Source organism: Malus sylvestris, chromosome 2 (assembly GCF_916048215.2).
Source record: "Malus sylvestris chromosome 2, drMalSylv7.2, whole genome shotgun sequence".
In the NCBI taxonomy this organism is placed as follows: Eukaryota; Viridiplantae; Streptophyta; class Magnoliopsida; order Rosales; family Rosaceae; genus Malus; species Malus sylvestris.
This window is the reverse complement of record NC_062261.1, coordinates 19,461,252-19,482,533: the sequence shown is the minus strand read 5'-3', so window position 1 is coordinate 19,482,533 and position 21,282 is coordinate 19,461,252. Positions and strand designations below refer to the sequence as shown.

Here is a 21,282-nt window from a genome sequence, read left to right as displayed (position 1 = left end):
TTCCTGTAGACCTTGAACATAGACATCGAATGCTTGATTATGCTCCTAATTATCGTGAAGCAATTCGTTGACACTATCTCCAAAAATAATCCTTGTCAACCTCAAGACCACATCATGCCAAGAAAAGTTAGCAACAATCGATGTTTTGTCACCCATTGGTGTGATAATTTTAAGTGGTTGGAGTACAATATGGTAAAATATGTCGCATTTTGCCATTATTGCTATCTTTTCAAGTGCCATTTTGATAGAGTGAAATGGCGAAAGTGATGTCTTCGTTGAGATAGGGTTTACAAATTGGAAGAAATGACTCAAAATTTTGTAGGAATCATGAGGAAGGTGTTGGAAGTCTTCATAATAGAGCTTTACAACAAGCTAGAGATTTGATGACACAAAAGCAATATATTGAACCATTTTTGGTTAAGCAAAGCGATGAAGGTCATATTAATTATTACACTTTATTGAGTGGCATACTTGATTGCACAAGATGGTTATTGAAATCAAGCAATAGGGGTAATTATTTGTAGCTTATGAGATTTCTTGCCAATCATAATGATAAAGTTAGGAAGGTTATGTTTAAGAATATTCCTAAGAATCTCAAGTATACTTCTTCTGATATTCAAAAATATTTTGTCTATGTTTGTGCCATTGAAACTATTGATGCAATCACTTAAGATATGGAAGGTACATTTTTTTTTCTCTTTTGGTTGATGGATAACGTGATGTTTCAAGTAAAGAGCAAATGGTGGTGGTATTGCTTTATGTGAATAAAAGAGAAGTAATTGAAAGGTTTTTAGGTGTCCAACATGTCTCTTCTACAACTAGTAACTCGCTTAAAGAGACCATTGAGAGATTATTTGCTACAACAAATTTGAGTATATTCAAGTTACGGGAACAATGCTATAATAAAGCTAGTAATATGAAATGAGGGCTAAATGATCTTAAAGCAAAGATTTTGAATAAGTATCTTCAAGCATTTTATATTCATTATTTTGCACCCCAACTTCAACTAGCTCTTGTAATCGTTTCAAAGGAAAGTGAGGGTGTTGCCATTTTCTTCATCAATGCTAGTAGTTTGGTCAATCATATTGGATCATCTTGTAAGTGTTGTGATGCATTTAGAAAGAAACAACAAGAACAAATTAAGAAAGCTCTCGATATTGTTGGTCTTGAAACGGGTAAAGGGTTAAACCAAGATAGTAGTCTCATGCATCCTTGTAATACATGGTGGAACTCACATTATGGTACTATAGTTAGTATTATTGTTATGTTTGAAGTTGTGATGGAGGTGCTTGAATGAATTAAAAATGATGGCAACCAAGACAATTTTGGTGAAGCAAGTTATTCCATGACATACAATCTTTTGATTTTGTTTCACCTTTTTTTTTATGAGACTTCAAGATATTGTGAATACGATGACGTTAGTTGAAGTATGCAAGCAAAGGCTACAACCTTGAGAGATGATACTTTGGGAACTTGCTTGATGATGTACAAAAGTTTTGCGAGCATGATATTATTGTTCTTAACATGGAGGATTTTCATTTATTTCCAGAAAATCAAGACGTAAAACTCCAAAACTATTGTGTTGACCTCTATTTTCAAGTCCTTGATATGCAAATAAAAGAATGGAATGATCGTTTTAATGAGGTAAACACTGAGTTGCTTATTTGTTGACATGTTTGAGTTTGGTGAATAATTTTGCATTTTTTGACAAAACAAAAACTGTTCGTTTAGTCCAACATTATCCTCAGGATTTTGGTCGTATGGACCTCATGAATCTTCCAATTTAACTTGACAATTACATTCATGATATGAAGATGCATGCATAGTGAGTTTTCATCATTAAAGGGAATGAATGATCTTGCAAAGGAGTTGGTGAAGACCGGGAGTTGTGCAAGCCATATGTTAGTGTATAAGCTTCTTAAATTGGTATTGATGTTACCGGTTGCAACCGTTTCGGTGGAGAGAGTTTTTTCTGCTATGAATATTGTGAAAACACCATTGCGTAATAAAAGGGGAGATCAACATTTGAGTGATAACATGCTTGTTTACATTGAGATATGTATTTACTTTTATTGATAATGAGCCTATTATGCGATATTTTTATCACATGAAACCTCGCTGACAAAAATTGTAATTAGTTTGTATTGATAAATTATGGAAAACATTACTATATAAAAGGATTTGGTTGTTGCCAATTTTTTGAACATTGCATTCTTTTAAGTTCGCCCCTCCCTTCGACAATTTCTAACTTCGCCACTAATAAGAATTGTGTTGGTATATTGTTCGATCTGCTGCTCGAGATAATATTCATTTCAACATTTTATAATTTTTCTAGACTCTTCAGGAGTCCCATTTTAATATCAAATCTTGCAAGAAACTTAGTATATTGCAACAATATCATAATGAAAGTACTCACTAAGGCAAATGACACCACCTATTGGTATCGAGTATATAAATTGTGTTTTTACCTTCTAGGGCTTACCTAAAACAATTTGAATCATTTTGAAATTTTCTACACTTCATTACGCATTCTCATTTAGAATTTATACAAAATAATTTAGTTCTATGTATACTTGTATAATTCTCCATTGAAATGAATAAGTTTCCCAATGAGAAATCATGTTTTCAGGAGTGTATTACAATTTCAGGTTTCAACTAAGAACCATGTATCATATATTTCTCTATATTACAAATGCCTATATGTAACCTTCTGGGTTCAATATCATTCGGTGATTTGTATTATAGTCTATTTTTTCACGTTCTTACTAAATTGTAACGGAATTGCCTCTTTGATTGGCCAATAATTTTTCTTTTCGTCGACAAACACAAGAAGGTGGCTCAATATCAACATAGCTCATTAATGAATTTAGTAGTTATTGTAAAACCAAAATTAGCATTGGTTATCATCAATTCATCATCCACATTTCTCATGTACATGTGCATGCATATTTTATAAGCATTTCATTACTTTGGATAGTTTTGGCATCTTCAAGGGCTTTACATTGTCTCTTCTAGGACAATCATCTCTTATTAGATGAATTATTTTGATAATTTGGATTATAACCTCCTCTAGAGCGTTATAGAGCTTGGATTTTTAATCTTTACTTTTGGGGAGTTGAATCATTGAAACCTATAAGTTTATCATGCTTCAAGCATGATGTATATTAAAATTGTCATGCCATGGATTGTCCATTTGGGACATGAATCCATACGGTGACTCTCATGCTTCAGGCATGCAACAATTTAGTAGTGTCAAGTCTATGGATAATCTTATTGAGACTTCAATCCATACGGCATCTTTGTAACTTGTTAATGCATTTGATCGTTTATTAGTGATTGTGAAGATTGTATTACTTTTTGTACATCATTTGAATGACATAAACTGATGAGACATAATAATAGTTGAAGTCGTTCTTGTCCTTGGCTATTGTAGACTTCAGGTAGAGTTGATTGGGGATGTGAATAGGATTTTCATCATTTAATTTTGATCTTCTATTCACTTAGCCGACCACTCATTTTCAGCCTCTTGCATAACATAAGTGGTTTGCAACCTTTACCTTTGAATGATCCTTCAAAACATTAATTCTCAATAACTCATCCATGCTTAGCAACTTCAGTGTAAAGAGCCAACAGCTTATCAACTGGTCTGCAACATTGGTGACTTGAAATCCGACTTCAACAATAGTTGAAGATGACTAGTTGAGAGCAATGCAAGATAAGAAATCAAGCAAATGTTCCAAGTTATCAACTCCAGACCAGAAGCTTGATTTTCAGGTTCTGACTGATTGCTTTCTTTCTCCTTTTCTTGTAGGCAAGAGTAAGGGCAAAGGAAAAGACAAATAAAAAGTATGATATAAGATACTTTTGCTTTCAACCCTGATGATATAAGGTACTTTTGCTCTTGAAGGAAAACAGTAGAAGGATTTAATGCTGATTTAAAATGAGTTTGAGAGGCTGGTTGAAGATGCATTCTCGGCAAGGAAGAAGAGTTAGACATTTTTGGAGTTCTACCTTACCATGGAAGGTGGATGTCGACATATATAGGGATTTCCCAATAGCAGGTAGTATTGCTGTTAGAACCATCTAATTCACGCTTGTCAGCAACATTGGTGCAATTGGAATAGTAAAATTCATGCGTTTCAACTTTGTTAGAGATATTTTGACAGAGTTTTTCTTGATATCTAGAAAATTGAAATTGTGTCTGAGAAGTGCAAATGAATTTTATTAAGGAAAATCCGGCTTTTGAAATTCAGAGAGCGGTGTCTCTTTGATTTTTTAAACAAGTGACCCTGTTGCCTCTTCTTTTATAGATGCATCAATTGTATCCAAAATGGCCTCTCGGAAAGTTGCCCGCCTGTGAAAATTGCTTCTATTGTATTTCTGAAATTTCACTTTATCTGATTTCTTTTTCTTTCATTGTTTCTGAAAAATACTTGTCCATCTGACTGTTGTTTTGATTTGAGTGTTGTGGAAGATGTAGACGTGCATCTTCAAGACAATATCTGACTTTCATCCTTCTTATTCTCTAATAGCCCTCTTACGGCTGGAGACTTTATAATGAAGAATGATATAACCGTTACAGTAGTAGTTAGGAAGCCTCTTACTTCTAAAGATAAAAGAATACTTTCAAATGTTTGACGAATTGATTGTTCAAGACTATTTGGCTCTCAGTGTTAAGAGTATGAGTTCTGCATCCAACATGGACCAACGTGTACTTGTTCAAACTTGCCACATTGATTTCTTAATGGCTGAGGTGACAAGTCTTAGGTGAGAGACTAGAGGACTCAAATGAAAAATAGAGAGTTGCAAATACTTGCAAATAATTAGTCAACGAACATGAAAAGAAGGCTCGATCAGCTTCAGGAATCCGAAAGTCGGATGCAAAGTAACCATTAGAGGTTTGTGGCTTTGTTTCACAAGAATCCATTGCTTTCACTCTCTGGAGTTCTACCAAGTACTGAGACTTGACATGATCAATCTCTGGTGCCTCCCCCTTATGTAGTTCCACCAAGTATTGATGCTTCACTTGATCAATCCCCAATGCCTCCTCTTTCTGGGGTTCTGTCAAGTACTGAGGCTCCACATGAGCAGTCTTTGTGAAAGCTCTTTTTATTTTATTTTATTGTTGTAGTTGTAATTCATGTGTATGCACACGTATGTATAAAAAAGTTTCATCTCTTTTGGTTTTTTTACATTCCTGAATCTTCTAGTTCAGTTTGTTAGATATAGGAAACTATGAAAACTTCTAGTTCCATTAATATGAATCAATGAAGAAACGATGGAAGCTTTTGGTTTCATGAATATGATTCAATGAGCTTTTAAGCAAAGATGTTTTCTAATATCATATGCTTCCACATGAATTCTTAGGCATTTTGAATTCATGAAAGTATCTCTTGTGTAAGTTTTGATGGTAACAAAATTAAGTTTTTATATGTTCACCATTTTCTTATTCCCAAAATGAAGAAATTTATGTATGATGAAATTTGCGATAATTAATTCATACCATATATAACACATGTCTACACAAAATGTTACAGCTTCAATTTCTTAACATTATTTAAATTTTGAACTTCAGGTCAAAACATTATATATATGTACTCGAAATTTATTCTCGATATCGACATCATTAACATCATTAGGTTCATAATTTTGGAAGTCATACTCATACTTAATATGTACATGGATTAAGGAATTTATGGTCCTCATTTACATGAATCAAAGAACTTATGGTCCTTATTTAATAGTATGTGAACTGAGGTGCTTATGGCTGTCATTTTAATTAAGTTGAGGAACTGATGTTCTCTCAATTGATTAAAAAACTTTAGGTTTTAATTTTTGATAAAGGAACTTCGGGTCTGATCTTTTTATACGATGAGGATCCAGGAACTTCATGTCTGATCTTTTTACACGATGGAACTTTAGGTTCAATATTTTTATGTGATGAAGATCAAGAAACTTCAGGTTATAATTTGATCAAGAAATTTCGGATCCTATATATACTCATTATAAACAAAAATGTAGTACAATAAATAAATTAAAGAAGAGTAAGGCAATTCAGTCACTATAAATAAATTGTTTTAAATAAGTAATGATTATGACATGAGTTTTAATTCAGCACAATTAACATATTCACATAAATATTAAAACTTAAAAGACAATAATTGTTATTATAAGAAGGGCAGCAATGTCATGCCATTCATAAATATATATTAATATATGAAGAGTGAGGATGGTCAATTGGTACCATTCATTTTATAATATATATAGATTATATGATGGGTGATTATACTGCACCAATCACATTAATAACAAAGTTAATAATACCAAGGAAGAAGTAAATATTAACTTACTATACTCCCTTTCTCCTTTCTAACAGTGATAATGTAGGACGGATAGTGTCTGAGAATTATAGAAAGATCAAACTATTGGATCTGGCTTAAATTTTAGTATGAAATGAATAAGAGGATAACGAACAACTTTTGTGAAGAAACCGTTTCGATCTGAGCTACTGAAAATGGAGTTTTGGCACTCATAATATGGTTGTCCAGTTTCCTGCGGAATTGGAAATTGGGTTGGTGTTTCAAACATCTGCGACGATCTCACTGTTGGATGTTTCTAAAATTTGGATATGTTATATAGGTACTGGGCGGATGAATAACATTCAAAAAATGAAGTATTTCAATATGAGGTCAAGAAGTTGAAGTTCATAGACTGTTTACATAGCTGTCAGATTTTCTACCAATAATAATAATAGTTATATAATCAGATGTATATTTGCTTTAAGAAAATCAGTCGTACAAAACTATGAAGGTAAAGTAAAATGATTTTTTTTAACTTTGCCGATAGAGGTAAAAGGTAGGTAGTGCTTCACTGGATTTATAACGTTGTGATTTCCACCAAAAAGAGAGCTTCTCGGGTTGATAACAAGTTATGAAATCGAGGATATGTGTGCAATGAAATATAAAGTAAATAAGACACAATATCAACGAGGTTCGGCATGTTTGCCTCCGTTCTCGGAGCAGCAGTAGTACTTTATTTCATTATCTGAAAATAGGAGTACAAAATAACTCTCACTATTTTCTCTCTTCTCTCTAGCTTGACTCACTGCTATTTTCTCTTGCATACCTCTTCTTTCTTTCTCTTTCCCTTTTCTATGTATGTTTCTCACTTCTCTTCTTTCTTTTGTTCTTCAATCTTTTATAGGCAAAATGTTGAACAAACCTACCAAATCTACCAAATCTATTCTCTTTGACAATGTTGTAAAGGTGTGGTCATACTTAATTGTTTATTACAATGGGCGTTCACACCTCTATTTACAACATATTAGGGTTTTCATTAGTATTTCCTTCTTAATATAACAACAACAAAACCTTTTCCCACTAATTGGGGTCGGCTTTATGAATCCTAGAATGTCATTGCATTCGATTTTGTGCCACGTTTTCTGTGAGATTCAAGTACTGCAAGTCTTTTTTTAGAGTCTCTTATAAAGTCTTCCTAGGTCTTCCTCTACCCCTTTGGCACCGAACCTCTGTCTCGTAGTCGCATCTTCTAACCAGAGCGTCTGTATGCCTTCGTTTCACATGCCCAAACCACTGTAACCGATTTTCTTTCATCTTTCCTTCAATTTCGGCTACTCTTACCACAGTGGTGGAGAGGAATGTTGTCCTTACACCACGTCGTACCTTAAAATCCTGTCATCTCTGAATCTAATATCTAATTTAACAAATCTATAATTTGCATAAAAAAAAAAAAAAAAAAAATCTAAAATTAACAAAACCCTAGCCATAGTTTGATCCCATCTTCATCCTCCTCTGCCTCTCTCTTTCAAAATATTCATCCTCTATCTCTCTGCAAATTTCATCTGCAAGTGCCATTTTGGCCACTGGGTTTAAGAAAAAATCTAATCTAACCCAGAGCGTCTCATTCCCCCTCTTCAATCACCTCCTTCGACATCATCGATCAACATTGTCCTCTTTGATATGAGCAGCAACATTGCCGTCGATAACTGCGAATTTGATGATCTGTTCATCGCCATTTGATAATCGTCGGTAGTCGGTTCGTTGATTGTCAATGGTTTGTCTTTGATCTTTTATATCTTGCTTTCTTGTTGATGTTATGGTGCATTTTTTGCTATTTCTTCAAAATTCTTACTGTGTGGATGCATGTTTAATTTTTGTTAGCGTGCATGATGCCAGTTATAGATGTTGTGGATTTATCTAGTGATAATGAAGTTGGAGAGGAGCTGGATGTGAAAACCTGTTAAGTTGGAGCCAGGTCTCATTGGAATACAATTGCAGCAGAATGGCAAGTCTAATGCTCGAATAGCGAAGCAAAAACTATCGAAAAGCCACAAGCAATTCGAGAATCTGAAGAAAATAGAAGCTCAAATGCTTTAAGTACCGGTCATAGTAGCTCTCGTATATTAGACCAAGGGCAGTCTCCGGTGGATGATACCGCTGTCTCTTCTACATCACCTTTCTGTCCGGCCCCGCTTTGTCGGCAGTTTTGGAAAGCTGGGAGCTATAATGACCAAAGGGCAGTCTCCGGTGGATGATACCGCTGTCTCTTCTACACTCTACATTTGAGTTTTGGACCAGTACAAGAATATTCATACAGGCACACATGCAGAGAAATGAATGCATACACTGAAGGATTATGTGTATCACAAAACCATCTTATACAGTTAATTTCTGGAATTATACTTTTTTGCTGGCGGTGTTGGCTATCAATGTAATTTTGAGTAGCTATTTTAAATTTATATAAATTCCCGCTATCTTTACTTCCACACACACATACACATATGCCTCTCTCTCTCTCTCTCTCTCTCTCTCTCTCTCTCTCTCCTTGAATGTTTCTAGTTGGTCATTTGTATTGTCACTACACGTATAATATAGCTTACTGCTGGTGGGAGAACAAAGTTTTCTGTCACAAAGGGCTCTATTTTGCTATTTTGTGCAGGCGACACACCTTAGAAGTGCAATAAAAGAACTTGACGACGAGTATTCTCGGATCATGGCCGAACTAGAATCTTTGGAGGCTTTAAGAAATTGACGAACATTTTGTTCTCTAAGAAACATTGAAATTTTATCATGATAATTAAATAGGCAAAGAGCTTCGGATTGAATTTAATTTTTGCAAGGATGACCTATAAATCGAGACTTACAAAATAGACTGTTCGGATCGTTGAAGTTCGATGTGGAGGGGTCTCACAACTAATCCCCAAATAGACTGTTCGAATATTTGAAGTTCGATGTGGAGGAGTCTCGTAACTAATCTATTTTTCGAAAAAAAATGGGGATCTCTTCCCTTAAAGGGCCTAGTATCTTATGTATTCATTTATGGTTGAGTTTTGCAGCACTCAGCCCCATTTTCCACCACCATTAATGTGGTTAATGTGGTTTATCGCGTAAAGGTCTCACGCATGCTTAAATTCGAATAAACACTCACAAAAATCACAAGGTTTTGCTTTGCATCCGTGAAGGTGTGAACTTGGTGTCGAAGTTTACAATGGAGCTCTTTTTGGCCAATCAAAGTTAGGGTTAACATGGCTAAAAAGTATCTATTTGGGATTCACTGACGTTTCAATGAAAATCAGCTTCACGTCATCACTTTGGTGCTAGTGATGTTATCGCTTAAAGTTACTAACCTAAGAAACGTCCAATTTAATAGATGATGTGTCGATGAAAACCAGCTTCATTACTTAATGTTAGTAACGTTATCACTTAAAGTTAGTGACCTGATAGACGCCCAATTTTAAAAGCATTATGTAGATTTTTTAAAATGTTTTGAAGAGTGTTGAAATTACTCATATAAATCTGTGATTTTGGGATTGCAGAGGACCAGATCAGTCCCGTGCAGCAGGACACCGCAAGCACACGGAAGAATTTCGGTTGATGATAAGACTTTGGGTCCAGAGTTACAAAATAAAACAAACACTACATAAAATCAAATAAAAAATGTAACCGAAGGTTAGCAATAGGATTAGTTCAAGGGAAAAGGGGAAGAAGCACTTGTGTGTCTTTTTTTAATACAATGATACATTCAGTTCGAACTCGCTATTGATGAAAATTAAACGACTTTCTACTTATAATTGATTAAAACTACTAATAACCGGTTTTATGGGCATAGGTTTTTTTGGTACAAGTGCTTGGGTAGGTTAAAAACTTCAACCCACTTATAATATGACATTTGGTATATTAGATTGTATTCATGATACACTGAAAACTCTCGTCTCAGAGAATATATCCTTGTCACATATCAGAGATATAAGAAGAGGGGGTTCCTGGTAGTATGCTGGAATCTCCCCTAGGGAAGAAAGATTTTCTTTAATTAATTATTTTATAATAGACTAGTTTGGACTCGATTTTGTAACATTATCCTGTGCAATTGAGGCCGTTGAATGGTTTAAAACAAGACTTTTGATAAATTTTCTAGATATTACTAATGATTTTAACTATCGTAGTAGTTATTTTGGAGATATGTATTATAAGTCTTGAGATTTTATAAAATGTGATTTGCTTACCTAGCAAAGATAAAGATATAAAGCAAGGAGTCCATGTTAATTTTTGTTGTTTTTTTTAGCAGTATTGCAAGATAATACGAATGCATTTATATCGGATGAGCCGGATAAGTTTGATTCCATTGGAATGGTGTATTTATTTGTGTGAAGTCTCTCATTGGTTGTTCAATATGTGAGAAATATGTAATTGAAGGATACTAGCAAAGGTGCTCACGATGTTGTAGATTTTAAAAGCGTATAAAACATGCAAATTTTTTAAATATATGTATGATATGCCAAATTATTTACTTACGTATAAAAATCGATTTATAACCCTATTTACAATAAGAAACAAAATAAGTGTTCAGGGGTGGGGTTGACAACTCTATTTACACTTACACGTACTTATTTAAAACGGAAAGGGATCATCTCTAGAACCTTTCTTCCTAATCCATCAAGTCCGAAGATCCGGGCCATTGAAATTTGATCCAACGGCTAAAGTTATTATAACTTTTAAAATGAACCCTTGTTTGTAGCCATGTGATCAAATTTTAATGGCCCGAATCCCCGGACTTGGTGGATTAGGAGGAGAGGATCCATTTCCATTTAAAACTATATTCCCAACCCTATTTAATTAGATATAGATATATACTAGCAAAAATACCCGCTCTCCGCTGCGGGTTTTGAAATCGTAACCACAGTTCAGCACACCCATATCTAAATAATTCATAAACCAATCAAAACAGTTGAATCCACGTGGTAAAATAAGTCTTTGAATTTGCATTGTCCAATTTGCATGAGTTTTTCATATGAATTTGAGAACGATGGTGATGTGGCTGAAATGCACTTGCACATATATCTAAAATTGAGTCCTGAATCTTGTAGCATAAGTATAAAAAGAGGTCATGCGAGACAATCTGTTAGTGAAAAGTAACTCTTACAAACTCTAATGAATTACCATCCTTCTTTTTCTTTGTCCTAGCATTCTTTGACTTACCTACAGTAAAAAGAAAGCCTCAATGAGGACTTGCAATCCAATGACTCAACACTCGGATCAAACAAAAGCTGTCGCTTCACAATTTCCAATTTCAATTCCTTACCAGCCTCAGTGAGCATTTCACCAATTTCAATCTCTTCTCGAGTTTCAAATGAATTACCATCCTTCCCTTGCTATTTCTTAGCTTTCTTTGACTTACCTACAGTAAAAATAAAGCCTCAATGAGCACTTGATCTTATAATTATATACTGCAACAAAAGTTCCATCAATGACTCTGCACTCAGATCAAACAAAAGTTGTCACTTCCTAATTTCCAATTTCAATTCCTTACCAGCCTCAGTGAGCATTCCCCAATTTCAATCTCTTCTTGAGTTTCAATTGGGCTAGGATCGGCTACTCCATCATTTAATAGAAAGAAAATTAGATTAATTAAGTTAAAAGAAGGAAAGGATTCTATTGTCAACACTTTAAAAGCACCCAAGCATTTTCATACAACTTGAGTTGAAGATTACTGCAGACGATAATGAACTCCAGCTGCTTAACAAAAGGAATATGATCTTCATCTCAACTTGTATTTGCAGTTGTTACTGTAACATCTGCAGACAACATACATAAGCACTTTTTCAATAATGCACGAAATCTAATCCAAAAAACAATGGGGGTGCCATATCCCTGGATTAACAGAGCATCTTTCTGTGTTAAGACAAATTGTGATTTGGCTTTGGTAAAGCAGAAAGATGACCAAATATCTCGGGCATAATCTCAATTCTGTTCCATTATTCAAGCATTTTACTGTCCTTCTAGTTCTAGCTCTCTACATGGGAAATACAATAAGACAGAAAAAATAAAAGTTAGTGATAACTATTACATTGTGAAAGCAAATAAGAGTTTTGATTTTACTCTCAAAATGGAAGTACGCACCTGAGGAAGCAAGCGATGCAGGCTGTGATTCTCTGACTGTATCGTAATCTCCAATACTTACGTAGGGTGTGTGAGCTGAACACAGAAAAAAGAGAAAAATGATACATAAACGATGTTTTGAGGGGAATGCCAGAACTGAACATAATATATTGGGTGAGGGAAAAAATAGTAGTTAAAATTTATTACCAATAACGAACAGCCAAAAAGGAATGAAAACTCGTCTTCCAGGTGTACTACAAAATTGTTTGTAATTCTGTCCTAGTAATTATATTCCAACTCTTCCATATATAGCAATTATATTCTAACTCTTCCACATAAGGCTTTTCTTTTACTTAAAACTCCTCAACATCCACTGGAACATCCAGAACACCATCATCAGAACCGCTAGAGCTCTAAATGTTTTCTCCTATTTTAATTAACACAACATTCTTTAAGCATAATATGATATGAAATACGAAATTAATACGGAACAGAAATCTAACTACACCATGAAAGTGCAAACACATTTTAAAGCTATGCAATGTCTATACTATCCATTATGCACACCTTTGTTATACATGTATCATATTCATACGTCTTTTCGTTAAATACTGCATTTTCTGTGCACTTCTCAAAAGAACCAAAAAATACAGGCAACAGTATGTAAAAAAACATGACTCTAGTTTTATTTGTTTCAATGCCTAATCTATATTGTACTGATTGCTAAACTTAGGATTTACATACCTACAATCCAAAAATCGAAATACAACCATGAATCACAAAACCACCAAATATAGATTGAAATCTCGGAAAATTTGAATGTTATAAATAAATTAATAATTCTGATCTAAATACAACCAAAAATAAACATTTGTTCTGTAAAAATCAATGTATTAAAAGCGTGAGGCGTGGGCGAGGCGTCCGAGGGATTCGCCTCACGGGACCTAAATTTTTTAATATATACATTGAGCGTACACATATATTATATTAAAAAAAGAAGAAGATTATTAATCAATAATCACCTTGAGCAGACACATATAACAAATAACAATGTACGCAGACAACACACATCCATTATATAAAAAAATAAAAATCAGAAAAAAAGGCAGAGAGATGATATAGTGCAAGGAAGAGGTATGAGACAGTTAAAACCTTACCCAAAATTTGGGTTTGGGAGTAAAAAAATAAAAAAATAAAAAAAACTCCTAAGGCGCGCCTAGGCGGCTTCGGCGACGCCTTCTGCTGCCTTCCGCCCACTCCCTCAAAACAGAGACGGCAACCCTCAAGCCCAGCCTCACAGGCGCCTAGGCGCACCCTGAGGCAAGCCTTTTAAAACATTGGTAAAAATACCCAAATCAATGCAAACAAAATCTGATGGGGTTTCCATTGCCAAGTACCAAAACCAACAATTAATGATATCAAGAGCCTTGCGATCATGTAATATATAAAATTACAACAATGAATCAAGCGATTCACAGATAAAAAAATTACTTATAAAATAATTTTGAAAGTAAGTAAAAAAAAATGCTATTGCTAACCTTTCATTCTAAGTTTGGGGGTGGAGGATCCAGGCAGCACAAAGGTACTTTTGTTCAAGCCCAAATCACAGATCCAACATGCAGGCATTCTGTTCAACATTCACCAATTTGTACATGAAAACAAACAGAGCACATCCATGAGCATATTAGACAAATTCAAGATCTAGGGATCCGTGAATGAGATCACACAGAGATCAGAGACTTTATTCACGGATGCAAAGACTGGAAAATTCATCTAATTCAAGTCACTATTGGTGCAGAGACTTTATCCACTGCTATTTTTTTTTTTTCCGTTTATTCTAAAGGGTTCAGCTTCTCCACTCATATTTGGTCTCAGTGTTGTTATATCCATTTATGTTCATCCTTGTCAATCGAGATCTGCACCACTGAAAACCCACAAAGGCATTAGACAAGGAACCGTCTGCATATCTGCTGAAAATGAGAATGACAGGACAGAGGGGAATATTTTTTTCAGCGTTTTTACCTTTGTGGTTGTCGGAGACCTGCGATTTGATTCATGCATAGCTGGGTTTGGTTTTGGCTTTAGGTAGTGCGAGAGGAGATGTGGAAAACAGGGAGGGCTCCAGAACGAAGATGAAATGAAACGGCGATGGGTTAGAAAAGAAAGGAAGACTGATTTGCAGAGTTTCTGTGTGAAGGGGAAGGATTTGCAAATCGCTGAAATCCCTGTCTTTGTGTCATCTTCCTCTGTATGGAAATCCCTGAAAGCCCTCCACAAATCTTCCCATATCTCTCTCAGCACAATCCGTCAGTTTTGGCCGAAGCACAGCCACACACACAATGACAGATATGTAAATAATGCAGAGTCGAGGGGCCATTTTAGAATAGACTGGCAAAACCGTACATATTTCGAAATCTGATCAGAGACAAAATTACCCTCCTAAGTTTTGATAATTACCCTCCAACCCAGCCACATATATGATGGCAATGGTGTAAATAAAGCAAAACCGAGTGTCAACAATTTGACTGTAGCTGAGTTTCAGTCAAATCCCTCCTCAACTTTAGAATAGATAATATAGAAAATAAGCCCGCGCGTTGCGGCAGAAAGCAACTATTTCAGGCGTAACTGCATGAATTAGACGCATTTAACCTGAATAAATTCAACACAATCATGAATGAATAAAGGGACACATAAGTGAATGAGGTTGATAAGATAAGCAGCTTGGCTTTTATATACATTCAACTAAGCATGACTTATTCAACGGTTAAAAGGGCACTTAAAATGATTGAAATAAAAATAGTCACAGCACATGACATGATTAGATGGACCACTATGTTATCTATAAGTTAAGTTAGGGCGCCATAAAACAGAAACACAATCCAATGCATAACAAAATAGATTTTGATTCAAGTATACCTTGTATGACAGTGAATAAGTTCCTGCTGATTTTCTCCATCAATCTAGCCTGTGAGAATCAGATGTACAAACTTGAACTCTAGAGCTTTGTTCACCAGAATCACTTCCCATTCCTAAAATTAGGCAAATTCCCAACAATAACAACAACAAACCTCTTAGATTTCACTTTTACTAAATCATAGGCATCCACACATCTGTAAAAAATGGAGAAATAAGCAGAAATCACATTGAGACAACATAGAGTCCACTGTTGCTGCCTCTGCGGCATCTTGAACGGAAAGAATACCAATTAACCCCTTCTCTTCCTGCTGCCATAACTCATGCTCCACCACTTTGACACTACATTGATCAAATTCTCCAATTTTATCAATTCGATAATCCACCAGTTAGAAAAATCCAACTTACAAACCGCATAACGATCAATTACCTAAAAAATAAGGGGAAAAGGAAAGTTGGCACCCTAAACCCTAAACCCTAAACCCTAAAAGTAAACACAGTTTGGGCAACAAAGAGCATAAAAAGGAACCTAATTTCCAAGCAAGCAGAGTAATTGCAAAGCTAAAACAGCTACTGATTAAAGTACATATAAAGTTTTCTCAGGATTCAAACAAAAAAAATAATCAATCAAAAGACAAATTTTAAGGCTCAAAGGTACCTGCAGGGTGAAGTGCAGTGAATTCGAAGATGGCGCAGGGTAGAAGGACCTTGTTTCAGAACGGAAAGATGCCTAAGCGAGTGGGAAGCTCCACCGATTCCACCATATTTGGAAGTTACACAAAGAGAAGAATAAGAAAAAGAAAAAAGAGTCAGCGGAGGAGGTAGAGAACATAGGCATAACCATATAAGTGCCTAATAAAAACTAAAAAAGTTAAAACAATTATGGACATCTTTGTAGAACATTTTAAATGACACGAATAATTTTAAATGAATTCAAAGATTTGATTGACTGAATTGTTACAACCAAAATAGAAAGAAATTAAAACGAAAAAGGGAGCAAGAGATCAAACAAACGAAAAAGGGAGCAAAAGATTAAACAAACAGTGAGCGATTCAATTAACTTTTTCTGCAGGTAGCGTCTGTCAATCCTTTAATCTGCAGAATGAGCTTGGGAACTCTTCCCACTAAACTCCTCCAATCAACACTCCAGCATCAAAGGGGAAAGGAAAAATAATTGAATATTTGAATTCCACCAAACAGATTGATTGATAAAAAATAAACAAACATGACACGAACCAATGGAAAAGTAAAAGAAAAGAACGTAGTGGTGGTGAAACATACGATTGGAATGAATTTTGCCAAACAGGAAGTAATAAAATATTGGAAACTGAATGAGTTGGAAAAAAAAAAAAAAAAAACTCAACTGCATTTTCTTATTCTTCTCCTACGTTCTTTTGCCTCTTCTTTCATCTTTATCTCTTCTAATTTCAAAGAACACAACAATGAAAAAGCCTCTTTTCCTCCCATTTTCTCACTGCCCAAAAACAAAGCACCAACAATGAAAACAGCTTCTTTTCCTCCCATTTTCTCACCGCCCAAAAGCAAAGCACCGATCTTAGTAGTACATTACACAAAATCCCATTTAATTAACAAAATAAATATAAAAAATCCCAAGAATCTAAGTTCATAACCAACAACCAATCATCAAGAAGAAACCCCATCAAGCCCAAACCCAAATACAAATACCACTAACATAATCACCCAATATTCACTACAGTAAACACAAAACCCACCAAAAAATTACCTTCATAAAAAATGCCACCAAAACCCTATTAAGCCAATCAGTTGATTAAGAACCTATTTGACTAATTCTAACTCAGCAAATAGTCAGATTGTTAGTTTAGGAGAAGATTATTGCCCAATAAACAGGTAGAATCAAAGTATGAACATATTCAGTATGAGTATATCCGGTTAATATTACAACACAGATTTTGCATCCCAAGAAAAAGTACCAAATTCAACCTCCACCAATAAAATATCATTAAGCAAATGTGAATTTTCAACTATTTTGACCAAATAAATAGCTTTCCATTCTAATTTCATCAATTTCTTAGTAAACATAAAAGGCAAAAATATATAATTAGAAGCCAGTTTAACAATTAACAAAAAAGTTACAGAAATTAACTTAAATCCAGCAGCACAGCTTGCTATAAAGTAGAGGAAGTGCATGAGTCTACTCAAAATGAATGTCCAGGTTTGGCCCTTATGCAGAAGGAAGCATAGGAAGCATAAATGGGATATCAAGTGAGGATCTCAAGTAAATTCACAATAACACAAAACCCAACCAGCAACAATTTGTTCATGACATCTTAAAACACCAAATTTCGTCCCGAAAATAGGATGTTTAATGCAGAAAGCTTAAAACTTTGCCTCCCAAAACTAACATCTGAGAGAGCATTGCACTTCTTATCTTTAAAAGCATGAATTGTGAACTAAATAAAAGAATAAGAACCTGCAATGAACACGCAAACCCATCCTTGTTTTTTCTATTCTCATTGCTCTCTTTGTACCGGGTCCCGAGGCAGTGTTTGAATATCTCAATGCTGTCCCTTGATTTCGTTCATCGTTTTGAGCCTTAACAAGTTCCCTTAAATTTTTTACCAAAACTCCTCCTAGAATTTGTTGTTCTCTTCAATCAATCTCTTTCACCATTTTATTTACCCTGAATCAGAAATTAAAAATAGCGTCAATATTTATGTTTTGTAGAAAAATCTTTTCGCTTCTAGGTTGAAGAATAACACTGTCAAAAATCTTTAAAACTCAAATTAAAAAAGAAAATATATAAGAGTTTGCGAAAGTTAGATAATGATTAAAGAAAACGCAACCAAAAAGCATTTCGACAGTGTTTTAGATCAAATTTTGATGTGATAGCAGATAAAGAAAATACATAACTTAATTTTTTATGAGTTAATGATACTTGCGATTTGAATGTAAATATCCATGAATTTTTCTAAACATCTAAGCTACATTCATGCATTGTTAAAAGGCCACTCATTTTCTTGAAGTATGGAAGTTATGAGTTTTCTAAAAAAAATTCTGGTTCGTTGAGAGAGCGCAGTTATCAACAGCACATGTTAAAGCACTTCGGGGAGGATGAGACAGTTCACTATCAGAAAAACCTAACGAAAACACCAACCAACCAATAACATAATCACAGAGATAAAATGCCTAACAACATTCGATAAAGAATTAAGAACACTGGGTTAAGCCAGAATCACAGAGATAGCAAGGGACCTTCAAACAATAACAGAATCATACAGACAAAATTAAAACCCAAAAAAAAGAAGAAAAAAAAAAAGAAACCATCCAACCTCTGGACAATCAGAGGATCACAGAGACAACCAAGAATGAGAAACAAAGCAGAAAGCAAACGAATAATATAAGCCGAGAAAACCAAACAATCAATAAAAAAAAATCATAAAGTCGTGCTATCTCAAACGAAAAGCACGGGAAAAGAACGCATTGACGTTCAGGTGACATACCAAAGTCTTGATTCAAATGAAATGCCTCAGAATCCCTAGATTAATGGCAGTAGCAAGAGTAGATTACGATGCTGTGATGAGAATCCGATCTAAACTGCAAAAAATCAGTGAGATTCAGAGTAAGAATTCAAAGGGCAAACAAAGGGACTCAATAAAGTAACTAAAACTGTGATGCTCCAATAGACTCAATCTATGCCAGTGCACCAAACAAAGGGTAAGTTTCAAAACATCAATTTTCACTTCGTCCCCTACGTTTGAACAAAGAACATGGCACTTCCCATCCAAGCAGCTAATAACGGGAAGGTCTCATTTCTCATTATGACCTTTTTTGTATTCCACTCTTCCATCTGAGGCGATAAATAATCTAAAAAAAAATATTGAATTGAGATGTGCGAATGAACATAAAAAGGTGCTAAAACCAAAAATCTCTAGCACTCATGCCCACCCATAAAATCTATTGAGACTGTGACATGAGCTTAATCTGTGACAGAACGATCATATTAAGACTCCCAAGATGATTGCATTCAAACATTTCACGAACGAAAGGGCGGGGGAAGGCAGATTATAGCACCATGAACAAAGAGACGAAGTGAGAGGCAACAAAGGTATACCTCACTTTTAATTGATCTAAAAGGTTAACAGGATTAACTAACTCATCAAAGACTTTGAACCCTAGACGCTGGAAAACATTTTCAGTAAATAGTCAAATTAACAAAAGAAAATATATAAAATTTTGCGCAAGTTAGATGAATAAAGAAAACGCAGCCAAAAACCATTTTGACAGTGTTCCTAGATCAAATTCGAAAGTGATAGCTGACTAAGAAGATACATAAATTAAAGTTTTATGCGTTAATAATTCGTGCAGGTTAAATGTTAACATTCCTAAATTTTTCTGAGCATGTAAGCTGCATTCATGCATTGTTAAAAGGGCAGTATTTAAGAAGGAAGCTGTGATTTTTCCCTAAATTTTTTTGGTTCGTTGAGAGAGCACAATTATCAACAACACTCATTGAAGCACTTCGGGAAGGATGAGAGGGTTGACTCCCAAGAAAACCTAACGAAAACACCATCTAGAGACTGCAAAATCCAAATTCATCACATGTTTTGCTTCACCCCCCCCCCCATAATAGAATTCTGGCTCTTTAGAATATCTTCAGACAAAGAATGTGCAACAAACGTACTAGTTCTAACTTTGAACACACCGTGAGATTTAAAAGATATTGAATAGAAGAGCAATCAGAAGACCACAGAGTAACATGTTGGATTCATCATTTTTTAGAAGAGACAATCCTTTCATTTAAGCTAACACAAATTACACATCAAAGGATAAGGAGTACGCTCTAAGAACAGACGGAAAGAAAACAAACACAGAACAGACATAACTATCATACCAAGAAGCCCCCAAACACTTACCATTGGCTTTGATATCAGTTTTACAATCTGCCTTTGATATCAATTCCACAATTTGGAATTGATATCAATCTTAAACCCCACAGGCTATTCATGTTTGAGAAGACATCAGACATGCCCGTCAAAGTCATTACCAAGCTTAGATATTTTCAGAGTACGTGAAGTGGGATCACTTACATTCTGTATCAAAAAACCCGACTCCCTACATGTAAATATAAAGTCCTAGAATCGGATGCATGGTAATTGTTAATTCCAAATGTGACTTAATAGACATAAACTAAAGGAGCACTAATTTGCATTTCCCCTATCATATTAAAGTATCAATCATAATGGCCTATGAGGAGTGTTTAAAAAGAATTAAATCTCAGACAGAGACCACCAATTGGTATTCAACCTTACTTCCAGAATATTACTCAAAAAACCTATGAGATAAAGAGTTTCAAAAATATGATGCATATTTCAATCGAGCCTCATTAACAACAGAAAATACAGCAGCACAAAAGCATAACAGAAGCTTGGAAATGGAAAAGAACCTGCAATTAGGTTTCTTCAGAAGCAAAAATGGCAGAACGGAACCCAGAATCACAAAGACAGAGAGAGAATGGAGTGAGCCGGTCTGAGGAAAACTAAAGAAAATGAGCTTTAGAAAGTAGGAAGGGGTGTTGTTCAACAAACTAAACAGTCAAGAAACCATTTTTAAATTTGAGTCAAGAGGACGCACCAACTGAAAACAGTGCATTACCTGTTGAATCAAGGGAGGAAACAGAGAAATCAAACTCTCCCATACCTCCCTCAATAACCCCTTCCTGACCGGCCAGCCCCACAAACTGCACACAACCATGCCTTCCCCATCAATGCTTGCGGAAATGGCTTCCAGATGGAACCGAAAGTCTGAAAGCAACCCTACCCCTAGCCCTCCCTTCCTGCCTTGCCGTCTCCCTGCGCACCCATTGTCGACAAAAAAAAAAAAAAACAAACTTTCGGGCACCCCTACCCTTGCTTCGCTCATCCTACCCCTCCCTTTCTCCTCCCGTTTTTCCTCCCATCCCTTTTGCAACGCACGATTCTTCCCTCTCTCCTCC

General features: G+C 35.1%; 1 long non-coding RNA gene across 1 annotated transcript; it reads left to right on the top strand.

Annotated features, from left to right (window-relative positions):
* Positions 1-3,951: 3,951 nt before the first annotated feature.
* Positions 3,952-8,805, top strand: LOC126613854 (uncharacterized). The gene is made up of 2 exons (XR_007620204.1): positions 3,952-8,073; positions 8,181-8,805. It is a non-coding gene; the product is annotated as an uncharacterized LOC126613854 (long non-coding RNA).
* The last annotated feature ends 12,477 nt before the right edge of the window (positions 8,806-21,282 follow it).